Source organism: Rana temporaria, chromosome 1 (assembly GCF_905171775.1).
Source record: "Rana temporaria chromosome 1, aRanTem1.1, whole genome shotgun sequence".
In the NCBI taxonomy this organism is placed as follows: Eukaryota; Metazoa; Chordata; class Amphibia; order Anura; family Ranidae; genus Rana; species Rana temporaria.
The window spans coordinates 305025083-305045401 of NC_053489.1; positions in this window are offsets into that span (position 1 = coordinate 305025083).

Below are 20319 nucleotides of genomic sequence, written 5' to 3' on the forward strand. Positions count from 1 at the left end.
AAGTGAGTTTAATTAGCAGCACCTTAATCAGCCAGAGAACCTGTGTAATTCATATGTTTTTGCTTTTAAAGGGATGAGATGGCAACCCTAGAAAGATCAGAAAAAAAACAATGGCTGGGTAAGGCCGGCCCGGTGTCTATTCTGCACAAGGTACGGACAAGTCCTCTGGGATCCATGCCTGGTTCATTTTAATGAACGTGAGCTTGTCCACATTGGCTCTGGACAGGCGGCTGTGCTTGTCTGTGATAACGCCCCCTGCCGTGCTAAATACACATTCAGACAATACACTGGCCGCAGGGCAGGCCAGCACCTCCAAGGCGTAAAGGGCAAGCTCAGGCCATGTGCCCAATTTGGAGACCCAGAAGTTTAAGGGGGCATAGCCGTCATTCAGTACGTGTAGGAGTGTGCACACATACTGCTCCACCATGTTGCTGAAATGCTGCCTCCTGCTAAAATGTTCCATATCAGCTGGTAGTGCTGTTTGTTGTGGCATGCTGACAAAGCTTTTCCACATTTCGGCCATGCTAACCCTGCCTTCTGAGGTGCTGGCGGTGCCCCTGCTGCGTTGGCGACCTCTTCCTCCTCCTCTGCATTCGCCTTCTGCTTCCACTGTGCCCCCGCTGCCAGGTGGGAATTGCACCAGCAGCGCGTCTACCAGTGTGCCACCCAGTAATCAGCACCTGTTATAATGTGCGAAACACGCCGGGTTGCGGAGACACTGCAGCATGTAATTGCTCATGTGTGCCAGGCTGCCCAGAGGCAACGAAAAGCTGTCCTCTGTGGGAGGTGTATCATCTGTGTCCTCTGTATCCCCCCAGCCACGCACCAGTGATGGCCATGAGCTGGTCTGGATGCCATCCTGCTGTGAACATGGTTCCTCCTCCTCCTCCTCCATGTCTTCCTCCTCCTCATCCTCAACCGCGTCATCCTCCAGAACTGTGCCCTTGTTGGACAATTGTGTACCTGGCCTTTGTTGGTGCACGAACCCACCCTCGGAGCCACTTGTGAATGACTGCCCTGAAAGCCTTGGAAGTGATCCCGATTCCTCCTCCTCCTCCTGTGCCACATCCTCTTCCATCATCGGCCATAGCATTTTTTCAAGGAGGCATAGAACTGGGATAGTCTCGATGAGAGCGGCGTCATCGGCACTGGCCATGTTGGTGGAGTACTCGAAACAGCGCAACAAGGCACACAGGTCTCGCATGGAGGCCCAGTTATTGGTGGTGAAGTGGTTCTGTTCCCCAGAGTGACTCACGCGTGCGTGCTGCAGCTGAAACTCCACTATCACCTGCTGCTGCTCGCACAGTCTGGCCAGCATGTGCAAGGTGGAGTTCCACCTTGTGGGCACATCACATATGAGGCGGTGAGCGGGAAGGCCGAAGTTACGCTGCAGCGATGCCAGGCGAGCAGCAACAGGGTGAGAACGCCGAAAGTGCGCACAGACGGCCCACACTTTCTGCAGCAGCTGTGGCATATCGGGGTAAGTTTTCAGGAAACTCTGCACCACCAAATTCAGCACATGCGCCAGGCAAGGGATGTGCGTCAAACCGGCTAGACCCAGAGCTGCTACGAGATTTCGCCCGTTATCGCACACCACCAGGCACGGCTCACTGACGCCAACCACTCATCGGTCTGTTGTTCCATGTCCCTCCACAACTCCTGCGTGGTGTGTGGTTTTTTCCCCCAAACAGGAAAGTTTTAAAACTGCCTGCTGGCGTTTACCCATGGCTGTGCTGAAGTTGGTGGTGAATTTGTTACGCTGACTGGATGAGGAGGCGGTAGAGGATGAGGAAGCAGAGTAGGAGGAGTTAGGAACAGGAGGCAAACTGAAGCGCCCTGAAATCCTCGGTGGTGGAAGGACATGCGCCAAACTGCTATCCGCTTTAGGCCCAGCCTCCACTGCATTTACCCAGTGCGCTGTTAGGGAGATATAACGACCCTGACCGTGCTTACTGGTCCACATATCCGTAGTTAGGTGGACCTTGGCACAGATGGCGTTGCGCAGTGCACACCTGATTTTGTCCCCCACTTGGTTGTGCAGGGAAGGGCTGGCTCGTCTGGAAAAGTAGTGGCGGCTGGGCACGACGTACTGTGGGACAGCCAATGCCATCAGGCTTTTAAAACTCTGCATCTCCACCAGACGGAATGACAGCATTTCAAAGGCCAGGAATTTTGAAATGCTGGCATTCAGGGCAAGGGATCGCGGGTGGGTAGGGGGGTACTACCTCTTCCGCTCTAGTGTTTGGGAGATAGAGAGCTGAATGCTTCCATGGGACATTGTGGAGATGTTTGGGGACCCAGGTGGTAGTGTGTCTTGCCGGTCCTCTAATTGAGGGGTGGCAGGTGGCACTGTCACTACAGAGGTGGATGAAGAGGCCGAGAGGCCCGAGACTGATGCAGAAGAGGAATCAGGAGGAGCCAGAGACCTTTGTTGGTTTTTGAGGTGTCTACTCCACTGCAGCTCGTGCTTTGCACTTAGATGCCTGGTCATGCAGGTTGTGCTCAGGTTGAGAACGTTTATGCCTTGCTTCAGGCCCTGATTGCACAACGTGCAAACCACGCTTGTCTTGTCATCAGCACATTGTGTGAAGAACTGCCACGCTAGGGAACTCCTTGGACCTGGCTTTGGTGTGCTCGGTCCCTTGCTGCGTTGGGCAGTAGCAGGCGTACTGTCTAGGGGACGGACGCTCTGCTTTGGCACCCTGCTCCCTCTTCTGCTATGCTGGTGGCTCTGTGCAACCACCGCCTCTTCCTCTGAACTACATGGGTCACCTGCATGAGGTTGATTCAATGTCGGGTCGAGAACCTCATCATCCTCCACATCATCTTCCACCCAGTCTTCACCACTGCCCTCCTTGTCGGTCTGCACAACTGCAAAAGCACCAGCTTTCATCATCATCCAAGACATGCTGCGATGGTCCCCACATGTGCTCATCTTGAAATATAAGTGGTTGGGCATCGGTGCACTCAATCTCTTCCACTTCTGGGGCTGGGCTAGGTGGATGGCCCTGGGAACACATGCTAACAGACTCATCAAAAGAAGAAGAGACTGCTGCATGATTTGTGGCTCAGACTGCTTGGCTGATTTGCAAGGGGGTGAGGTGAAAGACTGATGATGGACATCGGCTGCAGGCGCCAACTCTGAACTTTCAGCACAAGACTGGTTGGAAAACAATGTGAAGGAACTGGAGGCACTGTCAGCAACCCAATCTACTACCGCCTGTTCTTCTCCTGGCCTCAACATTCGTAGAGCTGGATTAGGCCCGACCAAATACCGCTGCAGGCTCTGTCGGCTACTCGCACCTGAGAAAGGTGTTTCACTTGTGCGAGTAGCTGGCACAGATCGACCACGTCCTCTCCCTGTAACAGGAGCTCCACCAGCAGCACCACGACCGCGGCCACGTCCCTTATTTGACATTTTCCTCATATTTCTCAAATGTAGGATCTTCCCCTAAATAGGTGTTTTTTAAATACAACAATAGTGTAATATGGTGTAATATGCAGAGATTCACCTATATAATTCTTTCCCTATAGCAAGAAGCAGGAACCAGGCCCTAAACAATGTACTGCACAGACAGTATATCATAGGGGACAGGAGGAGTGCTGGTGAAATAGGCAGAGATTCACCTATAAATTTCTCTCCCTATAGCAAGAAGCAGGAACCTAGCCCTAAACAATGTACTGCACAGACAGTATATCACAGGGGACAGGTGGAGTGCTGGTGAAATAGGCAGAGATTCACCTATATATTCCTCTCCCTATAGCAAGAAGCAGGAACCTAGCCCTAAACAATGTACTGCACAGACAGTATATCACAGGGGACAGGTATAGTGCTGGTGAAATAGGCAGAGATTCACCTATAGATTGCTGTCCCTATAGCAAATAGCTGGAAGCTCTCCCTCAACTATGTACTGGACACACACAGTATATCACAGGTGGTGACAGGTGCAGTGCTGGTGAAATATACAGAGCGTCACCTATAGATTGCTGTCCCTATAGGAAATAGCTGTAACCTCTCCCTAAACTATGTACTGGACACACACAGTATATCACATGTGGTGGCAGGTGCAGTGCTGGTGAAATATACAGAGAGTCACCTATAGATTGCTGTCCCAATAGGAAATAGCTGGAACCTCTCCCTCAACTATGTACTGGACACACACAGTATATCACAGGTGCACAGGTGGTGACAGGTGTAGTGCTGTTGAAATATACAGAGAGTCACCTGTAGATTTCTGTCCCTATAGGAAATAGCTGGAACCTCTCCCTCAACTATGTACTGGACACACACAGTATATCACAGGTGGTAACAGGTGCAGTGCTGTTGAAATATACAGAGAGTCACCTATAGATTGCTGTCCCTATAGGAAATAGCTGGAACCTCTCCCTCAACTATGTACTGGACACACACAGTATATCACAGGTGGTGACAGGTGCAGTGCTGTTAAAATATACAGAGAGTCACCTATAGATTAATGTCCCTATAGGAAATAGCTGCAACCTCTCCCTCAACTATGTACTGGACACACACAGTATATCACAGGTGGTGGCAGGTGCAGTGCTGTTGAAATATACAGAGAGTCACCTATAGATTGCTGTCCCTATAGGAAATAGCTGGAACCTCTACCTCAACTATGTACTGGACACACACAGTATATCACAGGTGGTGGAAGATGCAGTGCTGGTGAAATATACAGAGAGTCACCTATAGATTGCTGTCCATATAGGAAATAGCTGGAACCTCTCCCTCAACTATGTACTGGACACACACATTATATCACAGGTGGTGGAAGGTGCAGTGCTGGTGAAATATACAGAGAGTCACCTACAGATTGCTGTCCCTATAGGAAATAACTGGAACCTCTCCCTAAACTATGTACTGGACACACACAGTATATCACAGGTGGTGGCAGGTGCAGTGCTGGTGAAATATACAGAGAGACACCTATAGATTGCTGTCCCTATAGGAAATAGCTGGAAACTCTCCTTAAACTATGTACTGGACACACACAATATATCACAGGTGGTGACAGGTGCAGTGCTGGTGAAATATACAGAGAGTCACCTATAGATTGCTGTCCCTATAGGAAATAGCTGGAAACTCTCCCTAAACTATAAGATGCAGATCGCACAGAAATAGACAGTGCTTGTGTAGATTTCTGAAGCAGGATACACCTCTCTGACACTGTCCCTCAATAAACAGCAGCCTGTCCCTATAGCAAATAGCTGGAACCTCTCACTAAACTATAAGATGCAGATCTCACAGAAATAAACAGTGCTTGTGTAGATTTCTGAAGCAGGATACACCTATCTGACACTGTCCCTCAATAAACAGCAGCCTCTCCCTACACTAGCTAATGCAGAGTGACGACCTGTGCTATGTGCCTCTATCTGATATAGAGGCTGGTCACATGCTGGGTCACATGCTGCACTGGCCAATCACAGCCATGCCATTAGTAGGCATGGCTGTGATGGCTTCCTAGTCACACTAGTAAAACAAATGGCGATTGGCTGCCATGCAGCGCGCCATAAAATAGCCAAACTCCGAACCCGAACCCAAACTTTTTCCAATTATTCGGGTTCGGGAGCAAAAAAAAAACAAAGTCCGTACCGAACCCGAACTTTACAGTTCGGATTCGCTCAACCCTAGTCCTGGCATCTTTTTAAAAAGGCAGCCACATGGAAACTGCATGATGCGTTTGTACCATGCAATTTCCATGTGCAGAAAATTGCACTTTGCATTTTAGTGCATTTAGGAGTCAATGGAACCCCTTCACGTTTTCTGTGCAGCACCTCATTTTGTGCACAGCTGCTTGTCCCCTTCACATCTTCCCCACAAGAGCCCTGTCCCCATTCACATATCACCCCACACAGTATTACCCCATTTACATGACCCCATCACATATCTCCCCACACAGTATTGCCCCATCACATATCCCCCCTCCCACATAGTATTGTCCCTTTACATGACCCCCATCACAGATCCCCCCACACAGTATTGCCCCTTTACATGACCCCCATCAAATATGCCCCCCACACACTATTGCCCCATCACATATCCCCCACACACTATTGCCCCATCACACATGCCCCCACACAGTATTACCCCATCACATATACCCCCACACAGTATTACCCCATCACATATTCCCCCCCACACACACAGTATTGCCCCATCACATATCCCCCCACACAGTACTGCCCCCTTTACATGATGCCCCCTTTACGTGACCCCCCCTCCACACATACAGCACTGCCCCTGCTCCCCATCCTTAACATTTTCATACATTTTCCTCCCTTCCCTCTCCACTCCTACCTTTCACAGAGCGGAGAGCAGGAGGCGGGACAATCGTGAACTGAAGGCGCGGGAGCTGTCGGGTTGACTTTTCGGCAAACTGGTAATTGGCTGCTAGGACCACCTCCTAGCAGCCAATCACCTCCCATCTAACATGACAGGCATCTACCTCTCTGGTCCCGCCCACAGTCCAGAATTGTACTGCCTCCCGCCGTCCGCTCCTCTACTCTGCTAATAATAGCGGAGGAGGCTGGGGACAAAGGCGGCTACCAAATGGCGTGATCGCCGCAGTCCGGAAAGAGCAGCAGCTCGGGCCAGACTCGGACCGTGGGCCGCCATTTAGTGATGCCCGCTATATGGCGTTAAACTGGCAGTAACACGCACAACGATATGGCTTTAAACTGGCAGTAATGCACACAGAAGTAAATAACGTTAAACTGGCAGTAATGCACAAAACTATATGGCGTTAAACTGGCAGTAATGCATGCAAAACTATATGGTGTTAAACTGGCAGTAACGCACACAGAACTATATGGCATTAAACTGGCAGCAACGCACACAGAAGTAAATTGCGTTAAACTGGCACTAACGCACACAGAAGTAAATGGCGTTAAACTGGCATTAATGCATGCAAAACAGTATGGCGTTAAACTGGCAGTAATTCACACAAAACAATATGGCGATAAACTGTCAGTAACACACACAGAAGTAAATGGCGTTAAACTGGCAGTGACACACAAAACTAAATGGCGTTGAACTGGCAGTAACGCACGCAAAACGATATGCCGTTAAACTGGCAGTAACGCACACAAAATGATATGGCATTAAACTGTCAGTAACACATACAGAAGTGAATGGCGTTAAACTGGCAGTAACGCAATCTAATAGACGGTGTTCAACCGTCACTACAGTGAAACTATCTGAGTTGTCCCTACTATACACTAATGTATGTATAAATGACACGGCCTCACTACACTACACTGAAACTATCTTAGCTGTTCCTACTCTACACTAATGTATGTATAAATGACACGGTCTCGCTACACTACCGTGAAACTATCTGAGCTGTCCCTACTCTAGCTGTACACTATGCAAAGCCGAATGATGGTCCTCCTCACTACACTCACACTATCCCTAGACTGACACTAAACTAATATTCTACACTGACACTGACAATTGAAGAAAAATAGCACAGTATAGCACACTAACTAATAACACTGAACAGAGCCCTGTTCTATCTCTCTTCGCACCAAAATCACACTGAAAATGCCTGCCATTGAAAAATAACTTTTATACTGTGGAGCGGGAATGAGCCATGATTCGATAAAATCACAATGACAGTGTCCAATTATGACTCTGACAGTGCTCTGTGCCCTGACTTATGCTCGGGTATGCTTGGGCTGAACCGTTCGCCCATCCCTATTATCCACAAGGGAGGCCAGTTAGCTGCTTTACAATTAAATAAAAAGGAAATAATTCCAAAATATGACCTAGGATGATATATAGTGAGTTTTCCAATTTACATTATTTGTATTCATTAGGTTAGGAACTAAAAGTGAAGCAGGTAGCTTCCAAAACCATAATATTTTGAGAAGTATAGCCAACGCTTTTTTGGCTGTACTTCTCCTAAGGATTACAGGAGTGCAGTTCGTTTTGGATCATGTGACCCGTTTCCAGCTGACAACAGGCTAAAACCCATTGTTTTCTGACATCACTCAGTTGTGACCTGTCCAGAAGCTTGGACCGGCAGCTGGCTCAGCCTCTTAGCAAGCTGCTGGGAGACTGAGCAATCCACTCCTTCCCCTTTCACAGCTCTGCTCTCCAGTGAATACTGGAGGGGCAAAATAGAGAGTCTGTACTGACAGTCACCACTCTCTACTCAGAGCAGAGAGGAGAACTGAGCAATCAGTGGTGTTTGGTCACTCAGTTCTCAGTGCAAAGGCAGTAGGGGACAAATGCAGAATTGGATTGATGCTGCATCCACCTAGATGAGTATAATGTTTTTTTTTTCTTGCATAACCCATACTTCACTTTTAATATCCCCAAAGGCTGAAATTACTTCCCTATATACCATGTTCAAAACATCCATGTAACTTGATTTAAAAACACCTTAAACAATAAAGTGATATACAAAAATATTAATTTCCACTGTTTTCGAATAGCCAATGGTACCCAAATAGTTAATGACGTCCAAATATAATGCAGGTGAGTCTCAAATCATCAGTATGGCAAAGTTTTAAAACACGTTGAATAGAATAACACATTTTTAAAAGAAATTACATTTTAACAGATGTAGAAATTGCCTCTAAACTAGGGAGTGTGGATTCCCATTCCTAAGTAATGTTGATAAAATGATCTTATATTCTGTGTAGCAAAAAGATTATTTGATGCATAGAATGAAAAGTTTCAGAGTGAAACAACTCAAGATGCAAGCCTTGTCCATGAAAACACTTCAAAGCCCATATACAAATGAGTGCCAGTCCTTTAACGTCAATAAGCATATAAATGTGCAACTGTCTCTTATGCAAATATGCAGTTACATGTATTATTGAATGCCTGTAGTACAAGCAGTGGCGGCTGGTGCTCAAAATTTTTGGGGGGGCGCAAACGAAGAAGAAAAAAATATATAAGCCTCACTGTGCCCATCAAATGCAGCCACTGTTCCATCAATTCGCACCACTGTGCCATGCCATCAAACGCAGCCACTGTGTCATGCCATCAAACGTAGCCACTGTGCCATGCCATCAAACACAGTCACTGTGCCATCAATTGTCACCACTGTACCATGCCATCAATTGTCACCACTGTACCATGCCATCAAACACAGCCACTGTACCATGCCATCAAACACAGCCACTGTACCATGCCATCAAATGCAGCCACTGTACCATGCCATCAAATGCAGCCACTGTACCATGCCATCAAATGCAGCCACTGTACCATGCCATCAATTCTGGTCACTGTGCCATCAATTGTCACCACTGTGCCATGCCATCAAATGCAGCCACTGTGCCATGCCATCAAATGCAGCCACTGTGCCATGCCATCAAATGCAGCCACTGTGCAATGCCATCAAATGCAGCCACTGTACCATGCCATCAAATGCAGCCACTGTGCCATGCCATCAAATGCAGCCACTGTGCCATGCCATCAATTGTGGTCACTGTGCCATCAATTGTCACCACTGTGCCATGCCATCAAATGCAGCCACTGTACCATGCCATCAAATGCAGCCACTGTACCATGCCATCAAATGCAGCCACTGTACCATGCCATCAAATGCAGCCACTGTACCATGCCATCAATTGTGGTCACTGTGCCATCAATTGTCACCACTGTGCCATGCCATCAAATGCAGCCACTGTACCATGCCATCAAATGCAGCCACTGTACCATGCCATCAAATGCAGCCACTGTACCATGCCATCAATTGTGGTCACTGTGCCATCAATTGTCACCACTGTGCCATGCCATCAATTGTGGCCACTGTGCCATCAATTGTCACCACTGTGCCATGCCATCAAATGCAGCCACTGTGCCATGCCATCAAATGCAGCCACTGTGCCATGCCATCAAATGCAGCCACTGTGCCATGCCATCAAATGCAGCCACTGTACCATGCCATCAAATGCAGCCACTGTACCATGCCATCAAATGCAGCCACTGTGCCATGCCATCAATTGTGGTCACTGTGCCATCAATTGTCACCACTGTGCCATGCCATCAAATGCAGCCACTGTACCATGCCATCAAATGCAGCCACTGTACCATGCCATCAAATGCAGCCACTGTGCCATGCCATCAATTGTGGTCACTGTGCCATCAATTGTCACCACTGTGCCATGCCATCAAACACAGCCACTGTGCCAATTGTCCCCACTGTGTCACTGTCCAGTCATACATCCACCTCGGAGCTTTATATTATAACCTGCTGGGACTTGTAGTTCTCCATCGTCTCCTGGGGCTCAGGTGCATGCAATCCACCATCTTTGTCCAGTTTTTCTCACTGCTGGGACTTGTAGTCCCATAGATGGTGGATTGCATGCACCTGAGCCCCAGGAGAAGATGGGGAACTACAAGTCCCAGCAGGTTTATAATATAAGACTCCCATCCACCTAGGAGCCTTATATTATAACCTGCTGGGACTTGTAGCTCCCCATCTTCTCCTGGGGCTCAGGCTGCTGACGGCTGGCATTTCACCCAGATTATGCATTGCATTGAACATTAAAAATCATTTATTATGCCCAACTCCATGAAAATGTTAAAAAAAAATCCACCCTTGCAATGAGCCTACATCTGCACTGGGTTAATTGCTCATCATGTCTAGTGAACATTCGGCCGAAATCGCGGCACCCCCATCCCCCCCCCCCCTGAGGGGGGATGGGGGTGCCGCGATTTCGGCCAAATGTGCACTAAAAAAAAAAATTCCAAATGTTCCAAAAAAATTTTTATAGTGAATATTCGGCCGAAATCGTGGCACCCCCATCCCCCCCCCCCGGGGGGGGAGGGGGGTGCCGCGATTTCGGCCGAATATTCACTAAAAAAAAATTGGAACACAGGTAATCTTTGCAGAAGGGGGGTGGACAGCTGCAACTGCTGCCGCCAAACTTTGCAGAGAAAACAGTCCATTACAGAGGGGCAGAGGCAGGCGGCATAGCTCAGCTTACCTGTACTCGCACTGAGCGCCCCGAGTCCCGACGTCACTTCCTGTTCTTCCAGGGACGTCAGGACGGAACGAGCACAAATAGTGGATGCACCCGCCCAGCCATAACAATGCAGTCCATCGCGCCGGAAGCAAGTGGCGCGATGGACCGCGCCACAAAGGCATTTTTGGGCTGCCAATGTAGCGCCACGTCTGCAATCCCGTGATTGCACAGACGTGGCGCTACCCATACCGCGCTTTTCCCGGCGCCCGACGCCCGGACTCAGTGCACATAAGAACCTTTTTTGGAATTTTTTTTCCTTAAAGGGACATGTTTAAATAAAAAATTTTTTTTTTTTTTTTAGATTTTTTTTTTTACTGACTGGGGGAGGGGGGGGCGGCGCCCGGGCGCCCCCTATGGGCGGGCCGCCACTGAGTACAAGCAAAGTATTTTGTATGGTACTCAAGAAACATACTTGCCCAAGGTCTGAGCTATGCAATTTCTGTATATTTTATTTCCTGTATGAAATTTAAAAAAAAAAAACTTTTTTTTTCTTTAGATAATGTAGAAAAGAGAAGGTAATAATCTGAGAATATTACATACAAAACATTTGAAAACCTTGCTCAAATATGTTCCTTTAGTACCATACACAACATTTAATAATCCAGGTAACTGTATAATCCTTAACAATAGCAGAGGAGAAGCCATTCAGTTTACTTTGACCTCCAATTCCCAAACCATTCACAGGGTTAATTAATAAAAAAGAGTGGAAACAGGTTAGTATAAAATATGTATTGAAGACACCCTTTAAACATTATAACCTACAGGCAGAATGTTCAAAATTAATGATATTTTGTGCACTGTATGAATTTTTCATAAATACTGAATGAGGCTAAAATAAAATCCAATGTCAAAAAATATGTATGAGTTTATATAATATATATATATATATATATATATATATATATATATATATATATTTATATATATATATAATACTCATTAGATAATCACATGTTGAATGCACAAGGCTAAGGCCGCGTACACACGATAGGTCCATCCGATGAGAATGGTCTGATGGACCGTTTTCATCTGTCCAAACCGATCGTGTGTGGGCCCCATCGGTTAGTTAACCTTCGGTCAAAAAAATAGGAACTTGCTTTAAAATTGAACCGATGGACGCCTAACCGATAGGTCAAAACTGATCGTTAGTATGCAAAAGCATCGGTTAAAAACCCGCGCATGCTCAGAATCATGTCGACGCATGCTTGGAAGCATTTAACTTTGTTTTTTTCAGCACGTCGTTGTTTTACGTCACCGCGTTCTGACACGATCGGTTAATTAAGCGATGGTGTGTGGACGTGACGGACCATCAGTCAGCTTCATCGGTTAACTGATGACAGATATACAGTTATCAGTGCATATTTATAGCACTGTTCACTGTATAAATGTGAATGGTCCCAAAAATGTGTCAAACGTGTCCGATGTGTTCGCCGTAAAAGCGCAGTACTGACAATAATCGCAGATAGCCGCCATTACTAGTAAAAAAAAGTCATTATTCTATCCACTATTTTGTAGGCGCTATAACGTTTGTGCAAACCAACCACTATACGCTTATTGTGATTTTTTTTAACAAAAATATGTAGAAGAATACGTATCGGCCTAAACTGAGAAAATGTGTATTTTTTTTTTAAAATGGGATATTTATTATAGCAAAAAGTAAAAAAATATTGGGGCTGATTTACTAAAAACAATGCGCTGCGCAGGTTCATGGCTTAATTGACACGCCGGATAAATTCTTAATTGAGCGCATGAACCGGCGCAACTAATATGTAAAGCTGCCGAACTCCCTTTAGAAGTCTATGGGAGAAATCAAAAGTGTTAATTTTAATGGTTAATTTGCTAGTTTTTGTCCTAAAAAGTGTTTGGAGACCTGAGTTCTGCCCCAGGGGACATGTATCAATGCATTTTTTAAAACGGCCGTTTTTTCGAGAGCCGTGAATTTAATAATGCTTAAAGTGCAACAATAAAAGTGAAATATTCCTTTTAATTTCGTACCTTAGAGGGTGTATAATATGCCTGTAAATGAGCGCATGTTTCACGTGGTTAGAACTGTCTCCGCACAAAATGACATTCTGACGGAAAAAAGTTAATTCAAAACTGACTCGCGGCTATAATGAATTGTCGGCTCCTGGCAATTCAGAGCAAATTCATTCATAAAAAAAAAAATGTGGGGTTCCCCCCAAATTCAATTACCAGGCCCTTCAGGTCTGGTATGGATATTAAGGGGAACCCCGCCATCAAATAAAAAAAAATGATGTGGGGTTCCCCCCAAATATCCATACCAAGCCCTTCAGGTCTGGAATAGATTTTAAGAGGAACTCCACCCCAAATTTAAAAAAAAAATGGCGTGGAGTTCCCACAAAAATCCACACTTATCCGAGCACGCAACCTGGCCGGCCGCAGAAAAGAGGGGGGGCGAGAGAGCAATCCCCTTCCTGAACCGTACCAGACCACATGCCCTCAACATGGGGAGGATGCTTTGGGATCCCCTCCAAAGCACTCCTGTCCCCATGTTGATGGGGACAAGGGCCTCATCCCCACAACCCTGGCCGGTGGCTGTTGGGGTCTGCAGGCGGGGGGCTTATCGGAATCTGGAAGACCCCTTTAACAAAGGGGACTCCCAGATCCCAGCCCCCCGTGTGAAATGGTAATGGGGTACATTGTACCTCTACCATTTCACCCAAAAAAAATGTCAAAAATGTAACCAAAGACAATAGCCGGTTTTTGACAATTCCTTTATTAATGTCTTCTTTCTGCGCTTTTTCTTCCATCTTCTTCTTTTCTGCATTGATTCGGTTTTCTTCCTCCATCTTCTTCCTCTGCTTCTTTCTTGGGTCTTCTCGTCTGCATCTTGCACCAGCTTCTTCCTCCATCTTCTTCTTCCTCTGCTCCTTTCTTCCGTCCGTCTTCTCATCCGCATCTTGCACTGGCTTCTTCTTCCCTGGATGACCCGCTTGCAATTGAAGTTCCCGCTGTGTGACGCTCCTGTTCTTCTGACTTTTATAACCCCACCCCCCTCTGACACCACGAGGAAAGGCATAAGAAAGTCTCCCTGTGGTACATGTGCGTCAGAGGGGGCGGGGGTCACCGGATGATGCCGCGTCCTCAGTTATAAAAGTACTGTCAGAAGAACGGGGGCGTCACACAGTGGAAACTTCAATTGCAAGCGGGTCGTCCGGGGATTAATTAGCCAGTGCAAGATGCGGACAAGAAGACGGAAGGAAGGAGCAGAGGAAGAAGAAGATGGAGGAAGAAGCCGGTGCAAGATGAGGACGAGAAGACCCAAGAAAGAAGCATAGGAAGAAGAAGATGGAGGAAGAAACCCGAATCAATGTGGAAAAGAAGAAGATGGGAGAAGAAAAAGCGCGGAAAGAAGGCATTAATAAAGGAATTGTGAAAAACCGGCTATTGTCGTTTTTTTACATATTTTACACATTTTTTGGGTGAAATGGTAGAGGTACAATGTACCCCATTACCATTTCACACAGGGGGGGGTGGGATCTGGGGTCCCCTTTGTTAAAGGGGTCTTCCAGATTCCAATAAGTCCGCAGACCCCCACAACCACCGGCCAGGGTTGTGGGGATGAGGCCCTTGTCCCCATCAACATGGGGACAAGGTGATTTGGGGGGGACCCCAAAGCATCCTTCCCATGTTGAGGGCATGTGGCCTGGTACGGTTCAGGAGGGGGGGGCGCTCTCTCGTCCCCCCTCTTTTCCTGCGGCCTGCCAGGGGTCTGGTGTGGATTTTTGTGGGAACTCCATGCCATTTTTTTTTAAATTTGGGGTGGAGTTCCCCTTAAAATCCATACCAGACCTGAAGGGCCTGGTATGGATATTTGGGGGGAACCCCATATCATTTTTTTTATTTGATGGCTGGGTTCCCCTTAATATCCATACCAGACCTGAAGGGCCTGGTAATTGAATTTGGGGGGACCCCCAGGCTTTTTTTTGAGCAATGACTGTTCTCTGTATTCTTTATAGCCACGAGTACTTTTACATTACTTTTTTTTCCTTCAGAAATTACATCTTGTACAGGGACAGTTCTAAGCACGGGAAACATGCACTACTTCACAGGCATACTATACCCCCCCTGTATGAAATTTAAAGGAATATTTCACTTTTATTGTTTCACTTTAACCACTTCCATACCGCTCCTATTCTGGCACTTCTCTCCTTCATGTAAAAATTATATTTTTTTTCTGGAAAATTACTCAAGACCTCCAAACGTTATTAGCCGGATTCAGAAAGACTTACGACGGTGTATCAGTAGATACGCAGTCGCAAGTCCGAATGCACGCCATGTATTCTGGAAACAAGATATGCTTAAATTTGGCTAAGATACGACTGACGTAAGTCTCCTACGCCATTGTATCTTATGTGCATATTTACGCTGGCCGCTAGGGGCGTGTAGGTGGATTTACACGTCGAATATGTAAATGAGCAAGATACGCCGATTCACGAACGTACGTACGCCCGTCGCAGTAATATACACCGTTTACATAAGACATACGCCCGCGTAAAGATAAACCACCAAAAAGATGGCGCAGCCCATGCAAGGTATGGACGACGTAACAGCCGTCGTATTTTACGTAATTTGCGTAAGCGTACGTGAATGGGGCTGGGCGTAGGTAACGTTCACGTCGAAAGCATTGAGCCGACGTCGTTACGTAGGGAGTATTTGTGACGTAATTCTGAGCATGCGCGCGCTTGCGCCGTACGAACGGCCCTCATTTACATGGGGTCACGGTCAATTTAAATGTAGCCTGCCAGCTACATGCCTACTTTGAATTAGGCGGGGTTACGCCGGCCCATTTGCGCTACGCCGACGTAACTTAGGGAGCGAGTGTTTTGTGAATACAGTACTTGCCTCACTATGTTACGTCGGCATAGTGCAAATGGGATGCGCTACGCCGGCCTACAGATACGCCGCGATACGTGAATCTGGCTATATATATATATTTTTTAGCAGACACCCTAGGGAATAAAGTGGCGGTCAATCAAAACTTTTTATTTCCAATCGTATTTGCGCAATAATTTTTCACGGTTTCATGAATTAAAAAATAACAGAACAGTAAAGTTAGCCCAATTTTTAGGGCTAATGTGAAAGATGATGTTACACCGAGTAAAAAGAAACCTAACTTGTCACGCTTTAATATTGCACACACTCATGGAATGGCGCCAAACTTTGGGACTTAAAAATCTCCATAGACGACGCTTTAAATTTTTACAGGTTACCAGTTTAGAGTTACAGAGGAGGTCTAGTGCTAGAATTATTGCTTTCGCTCTAATGCACGCGTCAATACCTCATATGTGTGGTTTGAATGACATTTACATATGTGGGCAGGACTTACATGCACGTTCGCTACTAGATACAAAGCTACGTGGTGTGTGTACTGCCTTTGTCCTCTGTAGTTTGCACCTAAAGCTACTTGGTGTGTACTGCATGTGTCCTCTGCAGTTTGCACCTAAAGCTACATAGTGTGTACTGCCCGTGTCCTCTGCAGTTTGCACCTAAAGCTACGTGGTGTGTACTGCCCGTGTCCTCTGCCCGTGTGCACCATAAAGCTGTGTGGTGTGTGTACTGCCTTTGTCCTCTGTAGTTTGCACCTATATCTACTTGGTGTGTACTGCCCGTGTCCTCTGCAGTTTGCACCTAAAGCTATGTGGTGTGTACTGCCCGTGTCCTCTGCCCGTGTCCTCTGCAGTTTGCACCTAAAGCTATGTAGTGTGTACTGCCTGTGTCCTCTGCAGTGTGCACCATAAAGCTACGTGGTGTGTGTACTGCCTTTGTTCTCTGCAGTTTGCACCTAAAGCTACTTGGTGTGTACTGACCGTGTCCTCTGCAGTTTGCACCTAAAGCTAGGTAGTGTGTACTGCCTGTGTCCTCTGCAGTGTGCACCATAAAGCTACGTGGTGTGTGTACTGCCTTTGTCCTCTGTAGTTTGCACCTAAAGCTACTTGGTGTGTACTGACCGTGTCCTCTGCAGTTTGCACCTAAAGCTAGGTAGTGTGTACTGCCTGTGTCCTCTGCAGTGTGCACCATAAAGCTACGTGGTGTGTGTGCTGCCTTTGTCCTCTGTAGTTTGCACCTAAAGCTACTTGGTGTGTACTGCCCGTGTCCTCTGCCGTTTGCAGCTAAAGCTACGTGGTGTGTACTGCCCGTGTCCTCTGCAGTTTTCACCTAAAGCTACGTAGTGTGTACTGCCTGTGTCCTCTGCAGTGTGCACCATAAAGCTACGTGGTGTGTGTACTGCCTTTGTCCTCTGTAGTTTGCACCTAAAGCTACTTGGTGTGTACTGCCCGTGCCCTCTGCAGTTTGCACCTAAAGCTACGTAGTGTGTACTGCCTGTGTCCTCTGCAGTGTGCACCATAAAGCTTTGTGGTGTGTACTGCCTTTGTACTCTGCAGTTTGCACCTAAAGCTACTTGGTGTGTACTGCCCATGTCCTCTGCAGTTTGCACCTAAAGCTACGTAGTGTGTACTGCCTTTGTCCTCTGCAGTTTGCACCTAAAGCTACTTGGTGTGTACTGCCTATGTCCTCTGCAGATTGCACCTAAAGCTACGTAGTGTGTACTGCCTTTGTCCTCTGCCATTTGCACCTTAAGCTACTTGGTGTGTACTGCCCGTGTCTTCTACAGTTTGCACTCAAAGCTATGTAGTGTGTACTGCCTTTGTCCTCTGCAGTTTGCACCTAAAGCTACTTGGTGTGTACTGCCCGTGTCTTCTGCAGTTTGCACCTAAAGCTACGAGGTGTGTGTACTGCCTTTGTCCTCTGCAGGCCATTAGTATGTCTGGAAGAACAACAAGGAGAGGCAGAGAGTCACAAGGGCAAGCAGGCTTCTGCGTCTAGAGGCAACAGTGCTGGTCGTGGACACGGTGCATCCACATGAGCACGTGGTCATTGGACACACTCCTCCGTGTTTTCGGCAGCTGGCCGTGTTGAGCCGCAACCCTTCCCGAAGACTTGGTAGAGTGAATGACCAAGCCGTCCTCATCCTCCTCATCCTCTCTCACCTATAGGCTCAGGTTACTTTGTCTGGCAAAGCAGCTGCCAAGGCGTCCTCTTCCCTCCGCTCAATGGCATCAGTCACTCCTTCCCTAGCCCCACCATGTCCTCCTGAGGAGTCCCCCGAACTGTTTGACCACAGTGTTGGGTACATGCTGCATGAGGATGCGCAGCGTTTTGAAGGCTCCAATGATGGTACACAGCTAGAGGAAGGCAGTAACGTGAGCCCAGAGAGAGGGGGTGCCCAAGAAGGACAGCAATCTGGAAGTCATGTTCCCCCAGCTGCAGCATACTGCCAGGTTTTGACTCTACATGGGTGCCTGATATGAGAGAGGAGGAGGAAGCACAGGCACATTTCCAACGAGGCAGGATGCCCTCCAGGGGCCAGCTTAAGGGCAGCACACCGACTGCATCACAACGCAGAGCTTGTGCAGAGCGCTGCTGTGTCTCAGCGTTATTCCAAAAGTTATTTGGTGTGGGCCTTTTTTGAGACGAGTGCATCAGATCGCACCACTGCTATTTGCAACATATGTCTCAAGCATATCTCGCGTGGCCAAAACATCACCCCCTTGGTCACCACATGCTTGACCAGACATATGTCGACCTGCCATGCAGTTCATTGGCAAGCTTACCTCAAAGACCCACACCAAAGAACAAAGCGGACCTTCTCTTGCCCCTCATCAGCTGGGATCTCCAACCCCACCATACCCTCAGTCCTCTCTGAAGTCTGCACTGATAGGAATGAAGGTGTAGAATTAGGTGTGTCACAGCCTAGTACATGCGGGCAATCTACTATCGGTACACCGACTGCAGATTGTACCAGTTAAATTTCCCTGCCCCAGCTGCTGCAGCACCAAAAGAAGTTCTCTCCCAGTCATCCACATGCCCAGCGGTTGAATGCTAGCTTAGCTAAATTGCTAGCACTTCAACTGCTGCCTTTTCAGTTGGTAGATTCTGCCCCCTTCCGTGAGTTTGTGGAATGTGCGGTACCTCAGTGGCAAGTTCCCAAACGCCACTTTTTCTCACGGAAGGCGATTCCGGCTCTCTACCGCCATGTGGAAGGCAATGTCCATGCCTCGCTGGACAGGGCGGTCAGTGGTAAGGTGCATATTACCATTGACTCATGGTCCAGCAGGCATGGACAGGGACGTTACCTATCTTTCACGATGCATTGGGTGACTCTGCTGGCAGCTGGGAAGAACGCAGGACAAGGTACAGTAGTGTTGGAGGTTGTTCCACCACCATGCCTCCAAAATGCTACTACTGGTTGTGACACACCTCTCTCCTCCACCCCCTCCTCTTCTTCCTCTGTGGCCTCTTCTTGTGCTGATGTGTCCTCGGAACCAGCGTTGCTCCGTAGGCGTTCAAGGGGCTACGCAGGTACGCAGGCAAAGAGATGGCATGCGGTGCTTGAGCTGGTGTGCTTGGGGGACAGGAGCCACACTGGGTCAGAGGTTCTGTCAGCTCTGCAGGGGCAGGCTCAGAGGTGGTTGATGCCACGCCAGCTTAAGCCAGGAATGATGGTTTGCGACAATGGCACCAACCTCCTCTCTGCCCTGCGACAGGGACAACTGACCCATGTGCCCTGTTTTGCTCATGTCTTTAATTTGGTGGTGCAGCGGTTCTTGGGCAGGTACCCAGGCTTACAGGATGTCCTGAAGCAGGCCAGGAAAGTATGTGTGCATTTCCGACGGTCATATAATGCCAGTGCTCGGCTGGCAGACCTCCAAAGGGAATACAACCTGCCCAAGAACCGCCTAATCTGTGACATGCCCACCAGGTGGAACGCTATGTTGGCCATGCTGCATTGGCTGCACATGCAGCAGAGGGCCATCAATGAGTATCTGTGCCAATATGGCAGCAGAACTGGGTCAGGGGAGCTTGTTTTTTTTCCCCACGCCAGTGGGCCATGATCAGGGATGCATGCACTGTCCTGTCACAATTTGAGGAGTCCACAAGGATGGTGAGCAGTGACAGTGCATGCATCAGTGAGACTGTCCCTCTTATTCACCTGTTGGAGCACATGCTGCGTGGAATAATGGACAGGGCCCTTGAGGCAGAACAGAGGGAGGAAGAGAAGGACTTCCTTACCTCTCAAGGCCCCCCTTATCGAGACAGTGTTCCTGCTTGCCCGCCTATCATACAGGAAGAGGACGAGGAGGAGGAGGATTGTGTCAGCATGGAGGTGGAGCCTGGCACTCAGCATCGGCAGCAGTCTTCAAGGGATCATTTACAGTCCCAAGGAACCCATGGACTTGTACGTGGCTGGGATGAGGTGGCTGCGGATCCTGTCGTCCTCAGTGACCCAGAGGA